The sequence below is a fragment of the Spermophilus citellus genome (assembly GCF_964194105.1).
Source record: "Spermophilus citellus genome assembly, chromosome: 2".
Taxonomy (NCBI): domain Eukaryota; kingdom Metazoa; phylum Chordata; class Mammalia; order Rodentia; family Sciuridae; genus Spermophilus; species Spermophilus citellus.
The window spans coordinates 135,465,018-135,472,238 of record NC_138183.1 but is presented as its reverse complement, the minus strand read 5'-3'; the positions used below and the strand labels follow the sequence as shown (position 1 = coordinate 135,472,238).

The following is a 7,221-nucleotide window of genomic DNA, read 5'->3' as shown; positions in this document are numbered from 1 at the left end:
TATATTCATTATAATAATTTCACTATTTTAATTTAAAAAAATACTCTGCAAACAGATTCTGAATGCTTAGTATCCAATTCTACTTTTTTATTTACATTCATAACAATGATTTGTGAAACAAAAAGCTTAACACTGGTTTGAATTTTGTTTTGTGGCACATATTTTAGTAACGACTTTTTATGTTTTTATAAAGACAGAATGAAATGTGTACCATCCATGTCTATAAGCCCTGGGAAGCTGGTCTGAGCACTATATTGTATTCTGAAGCATAGCATGGTAGACAATGAACCAACAAATAACCTGACTCAGTTCTCACAAGTTTCTAGCCCCAAATGGGGCTCTTAGGAAGTCAAGAGTCAGTAGGTCTAATGTGACAGTGCATCATGTCTTTAGTAGGTGTAAGAACAATGAGATAAAATGGCATCCTTGCTCCATTCTCATATCCAAAGTGGTGCTGCATCAGTCATAGGCCGAGGAGACAGAGCCTACAGTTGGCAAGAGGTCTTCGGGCTGCTGTTGGAGTTTATGATTCAGTTAACCAAGGAGCACAGTGCTAATCCTCAGGACCTGTCCTGCATGGTAGCTGGATGCCAGGAAGCGAATCCATGACAACCACTCCTTCAGGAAGAAGCTCAAACTTCCATATTTCAAGGGCACATAACTTCTGCCCATTTCTAGCTACTATTAGCTGATAGAGGTCTAATGGCATCTAATATAGTTGCAGAATGTTTACTATAACTATCCGTAACCTTCTACTGATTAGAGATCTTTAGTTATTCGAAATACTTGGAAAAAAATGAAAGTCATTCTAAATATTTGTTCAAAGTTAAATAAGTCAGTGAAAGAATAACTCTTACATTATTTAAATATAATTCAATTTCAAAGTTTCAAATGGTCTTAAAAATTATTTAGCCAGGTGAGGTGGCACATAACTTGTAACCAGTAATCCAAGCCACATGGTAAACTGAGGTAGATGAACTGAAAGTTCAAGGCTAGCCTAAATAACTTAGTCAGACCCATCTCAAAATAAAAAGTAAAAGGGGCTGGGGATGTTGCTTAGTGATATAGCACTGGGGTTCAATGCTCAGGATTGCAAAAAAAGAAAAAAAGAATTTAAAGGAAAAGATTTAACACTCAGAGATGTTTTTAGATATGTTATTCTTTAGATATGAGGGATTCTCTAAGAGCTCATGTATAAGACAGTACAAGAATATTCAGAGGTGAAATGATTAGATCACAAAAGGTGTAATTTAATGAGTGGATTAATCCACTGAAATGGATTTGCTGTGTGGTAACTGTAGGCAGGTAGGATGTGGCAAGGGGAAATAGGTCACTGGGAACATGCTGATAGGGCTTATATTTTGTCCCTGTTGAGCAGAGCTCTCTATCTGCTTCTTGGTGGCCATATCTTGAGTTTCTTTCCTCTGCCATGTCCTTTTGACCTGATGTTCTGCCTCACCTCAGGTCCAAAGCAATGGAGTCGGCCACACCTGGACTGAGACCTATGAAATTGTGAGCCAAAATAAAGTTTTCCTCTTCTATGTCCTAAAACTACGTTTTCTTTTCTGCACCTTCATGAAAATGGAGCATAATATAAAGCTTTTAAAGTTAAACTCCCACTGACTTTGAGAAACTGAACATATTGATTTTGAAAAGAGAAATGAACAAAGATATTGTGGCACATCTCAGTGAGAAGAATGACCATTTGATGTACTTCATTATAATTGAATCAGTGTGATGTAACTGTTATGCAAATGGAAGGAAGAAAGGAATAAATTTTGCAATACAAGGAAAAGCTTAGAATCTCTACATTCATTCAATGTTTGTCCATAGATACCCAGGAGGTATTAAAAGCAAAAGAATGACCTTCATCTTAAGCTCTAATTATAGCCTGATTTAAAACTCTTCTCACATTGTGATTTTCTAAAATGTGAACTTGGAGCATTTCATGTTCTTGCATTTCCTAAATAAGATTTCTTAGGATTTCCATAGAAAATACACATTTTAATGAATCACCAAGGTCCTCTTCAAGGTTGTTACTGAAGGAATGTCTGTCATGTGGAATGTTTCAAGTTTCCCCCAAGGAATTTTTGTTCCCTTAGTAATTTTTGTTCCCTTAGTAATTTTGGGTCTGAGAATAATAATGGAGACTCATTTTTCAGCAATAGTTGGGTTTTCTATTATCTTGAGTAAAATATAAAGTGTAATGTTAAAGGTAAAATAATCAGGGGAGCTCCAGTTTTTCCCCCTTGCTTTTGGTGTTTCTTAGTTTACTTCCTCACTGAGTGTACCAACCCATGACTTAATTGGAAATGACCCACAAACACTTTTTCATATTCTAATCTTTCTCCTGAGCTTCATTTAGCCTTATTTATATATCTCCTCCTCCATACTTGTACTAGGATGCCATTTGTTCAAAACTGAATGTATAATTATAGCAATATTTCCTGTTTTTGTGAGTTCTCTCTGTATTAACACTCTAATTTACCCAAACACCTAGAGCAATATGTTGGGAAATTTTATTACCTATTCCATCCTCTTTGTGAGACATCCTGCTGAATCTTCTCTTACAATGTCTCTTGTTTGTTTCCTGGGATTACAATAGTACTCTAAATTAGGCCCCAACTTCCTTAACAAGATTGCTAAAGTGCAAGAAATAAAATTAAGAATTAATAAATGGGATGTGTGCTCTGGTCCAGCAAGGAGGTCCACATTACAGGGAAGAGGAGAATGTGGCAGTGGAGTCACTATTCAAGACCTCTGGAGACCACACAGGAAGCAGGTCTGATTTTATTGTGCAGTTCCCATGTATATATACTCAGGCAGTAGTTAAGCAGATTACAGGTAGCCATCAGTACAATTTCTTACTAACTGTTCTTTAAGTAACCAACTGAGGAGTGGGCTGTGGAGGAAGCACTGGGGCTGAACACATGGCCTCATGCCCAGGACTATGCCTCCAGGGTAAGTGTCCTGTAGCTCATGTGTCTAGCATGAGGGGAGTGGCCTGCCCCTCAGATGCCCTTAACATATGCCATGTATGCAGTACTCCATTCACTTGTCCCTACAGGTATGGACTCAAACAAAAAAAATTTCTTCTCAGAAAGTAAACAATCACTGAGGTGAATGGAGAGCCTACATTTGGAGAGCAAATTTTTGCCATGTGCACATCAGAAAGAACACTAATCTCCAGAATATACAAAGAACTCAAAAAACTTAACACCAAAAAAAAACAAACAATCCAATCAACAAATGGGCTAAGGAGCTGAACAGGCACTTCTCAGAATAAGATATACATTTGATTAACAAATATATGAAAAAATGTTCAACATTTCTTGCAATTAGAGAAATGTAAATCAAAACATGAGATTTTCATCTCATGCCAGACAGAATGGCAGTTACCAAGAATGCAGACAACAATAAGTGTTGGTGAGGATGTGGGGAAAAAGGTACACTCCTGGTGGAATACATTCCTGGTAGAATTGAAATTGGTGCAACCACTCTGGAAAGCAGTATGGAGATTCCTTAGAAAACTTGGAATGGAGCCACTATTTGACCCAGCTATCCCACTCCTTGGTTTATACCCAAAGGCCTTAAAATCAGCATACTATAGTAATGTAGCCACATAAATGTTTATAGCAGCTCAATTCACAACAGCTAAACTGTGGAAACAACCTACATGCTCTTCAGTAGATGAATGGATAAAGAAACTGGTATATATATACAATGGAATATTGCTCAACATTAAAAGGGAATGAAATCATGGCATTTGCAAAAACAGATGGAGTTGGAGAATATCATGCTAAGTGATGTAAGCCTATCCCCCCAAACCAAAGGCTGAATGTTCTCTCTGATAAGTGGATGCTGATCCATAATAGGGGTCAGAGGCATTCACCGGAAAAATTAAGTAAATTTGATTGGGTAAAGGGTAGAGGGTGGGGAAGGGATGGGGGCACGAAAGATGGTAGAATGAGATGGACATCATTACCCTATGTACATGCATGACTGCACATATGGTTTGACACTACATCATGAGCAACCAGAGAAATGAAAATTTGTATTGCAATTGAGTATAATGAATCAAAATGCATTCTGTTGTCATATATACCTAATTAAAATTAATTAATTAATTAATTAAAAACACAAAGGGTTGTATGATGATTTTTGTTTTTAGTTTTGCTTTCTTAGTGCTGGAGATTGAACCCAGCAATAATCTACCACTAAACCAAATCTCCTGTCCAACTTTATTTTTTATTTTGAGACAGGGTCTCATAGGTTGAGTTTGAGAACTTTCTCAGCCTTCTGAGTCACTGGAATTATGGGCATGTGACACCTTGCCTGGCTTCTTTCTTTTCTCCTCATCTCCCCCTTCTCCTTTCTTCTCTTCTTTTTTGTAAATCATCCATTGACTGCTATAATTGCCTCTGCAGCCTATCTAACCTTTGTCTCTCTAATACTAGTCATTCCTACAGGTGCCACCACCTTAATCCTTATAAGGCAGCACTGTGGTTACTTCTGTTCTTTGCTAAAAATAAATAAATAAAGACCTAAGTGGCTTCTTATAGGGAATAATCCTTCATTTAGGTACCTGGGAGCTTCCTACACTACACTGATCCATGTTCTGATCTGAGTCTATGCTGCAATCCCGTAAGAGAGATGTTGGGACCTCACAGAGGGGCTGTGCAAGTCCTCAGGGTGACATTCAGGGAGTGGGGAGACTGCAGTCTTTTTCTGAATTCAGTAACTTGGATCTGGAGTGCTCCTAGATGACTTTTATGGGTCAAGCACTGGCCTTTATGTAAACATCTTACTGATTTTTTTTCTGTCCTTCATTCTTATCTACAACTAAAACCATTGGTACTCTATAAGCCTTTGCCAATGGGGCAAAATATCTGTGTTGTATCCAGGACAAGTTCCAAGAATAATAAAGACATCTTCATTAATTCCTTCTTTAATTTTACACATAGAGCATTTACCGATATGCCAGGTATTGCTCTAGGTGATACAGAAATAGCACTGAAGTAAATAGACAAAATCCCTGCCTTTGGGGAGCCTAGACTCTAACATATGTAGGTGCATGTATTGGGGGAAGACACAACAAGTAAAAAATGAATGTATGGTATTTCATCTAGTGATAGGGGAAGAGAAAATTCCATTTATATATGGAAAAGTTTTTCTTGTATGTCTTTTCTGGGGATGTATCCCATTTGGTGGGGAATCAAAATATATGCAAAATGGTATCCTACAAATAAGTTATTGTTTGGAAGATAATTTATTTTAGTTGTGAAACTAATCTGTAGAGAAAACACTGGAGAAACACTGGTCTTCTGATTTTCAATCAGGTTCCTAGGATTTCCAAACTCACAAAAACCTCTTGGGATCTTTTGGCATCAGTAGATGATGCCATTTACCTAACCTCATAGGATAAAGAAGACATTAGGTAAAGCACCATCAGAAATCATGATCCGTACCTTAGGTAGGGTGTTTCAGAGTTTTGGGTATAGAGAGTTGTGCTCTGGCTCTCTCTGTTCATAATTTATAACAAACAAAAGCAATACCAACAAAAAATGTGTGTTTTCTGGTCTGTAAATTCATCAGAGCTACCAGCCATTCATAAGAATGGAGCAGAAGTGTTATCAAGAGTCCTGATGCAGAGGGTTGAGAGCTGAATTGTATCCATCATGCTATTCTTCTAGATCTCATCTCTGGAAGCTGGTGAGTGTTTGAAAAACCTCTCTGCTGAGGCCACCATTGACTTTGAGGTAGAGGTGGGAGGTGGATTGTAAAGAAAGAAGTTTAGCTGAGATGAAGTAGTCATTGCCTTCCTGACCTTTTTTCCCTCAGAAATTGCCTTAAAAAACCCTTACTGATTATCTAAAACTTATAAAATGGAGCAAAGGCATAGAAGGATGAAAGAAGGATTTATTTCATCTTCTATTCTGGATCTCCATCTCACTGTGTTGGGGCTGGGTGGAGAGAGCTGGCTTCTCCTTTTAATGTTACTATTTCTCCTTTTCTCACAGACCCATTCCAGGGAGGAATGGCCTCACAATGGATCCTCAGTGACCCAGTTTATCCTGCTGGGTTTAACACAGCAGCCAGAGCTCCAGCTGCCTCTCTTCCTCCTCTTCTTAGGAACCTACTTGGTCTCTGTGGTGGGGAACCTGGGCTTGATTGTTCTGATTGTTCTGAATCCTCACCTGCACACTCCCATATACTACTTCCTCTTCAACCTTTCCTTCATTGATCTCTGCTACTCCCGAAAGCTGATGAGCTTTATAAATCAGAACATCATCTCTTAGGCAGAGTGCATGGGTCGGCTCTTTTTCTTTGCTTTTTTTGTAATTGATGAGTGCTGTATTTTGACATCAATGGCCTATGATCGATATGTGGCCATTTGTAAGCCCCTGCTTTACAGAGTCACCATGTCCCATCAGGTCTGTCTCTTGCTAATGGTGGGTGTGTATGCTATGGGGCTTGTGGGTGCCATGGCCCACACTGTATGCATGATGAGACTCAGTTTCTGTGACAGCAACATCATCAATCACTACATGTGTGACATACCTCCTCTCCTGAAGCTCTCCTGCACAAGCACCTCCATCAATGAGCTGGTGGTTTTCATTGTGGTGGGTGTCAATGTTATAGGGCCTAGCATTATCATCTTCATTTCTTACACCTTGATCCTGTCCAACATTTCCAGCATCCGTTCCACAGAGGGCAGGTCCAAAGCATTCAGCACCTGCAGCTCTCAAATTATTGCTGTTTCTCTTTTCTTTGGAGCATCAGCATTCATGTACCTTACCCCATCTCCTACTGGGTCTCTGGATCAAGATAAAGTCTCCACAGTTTTTTATACCATTGTGGGACCGATGATGAACCCTTTCATCTACAGTTTGAGGAACAAAGATGTCCATGTTGCTCTGAGAAAGACTTTGAAGAAAAGGATGCTTTCCTAAACAGAAAGTGTGTTTGGTATAGATGCCAGATCTTAATTAGGGCAAATGAGATATGAATCATGGAGTGAATAATAGGAAATGGAAATAAAATGTAAATAATGTAATAATATAGATAATTGTTAACTATACAAATCAGTTCATTGGCTAAGGCAACATAAGGAAAAGAATGGTCAGTTTCTTCATTCTTTCTGTGAGAAGGGAGAGTAAGTCTATCTTATATTCTCTAGGGTATTCTCAGAAACTATAAAGTGTTAAGTAGAATAAGGTT

At 38.5% G+C, this 7,221-nt stretch overlaps 1 pseudogene across 1 annotated transcript; it reads left to right on the top strand.

The window, feature by feature from the left end:
• The first annotated feature begins 417 nt into the window (after positions 1-417).
• Positions 418-6,953, top strand: LOC308641586 (olfactory receptor 8B8-like; annotated as a pseudogene). Its single transcript has 2 exons — positions 418-579; positions 6,021-6,953. The product of its transcript is annotated as an olfactory receptor 8B8-like (transcript).
• The last annotated feature ends 268 nt before the right edge of the window (positions 6,954-7,221 follow it).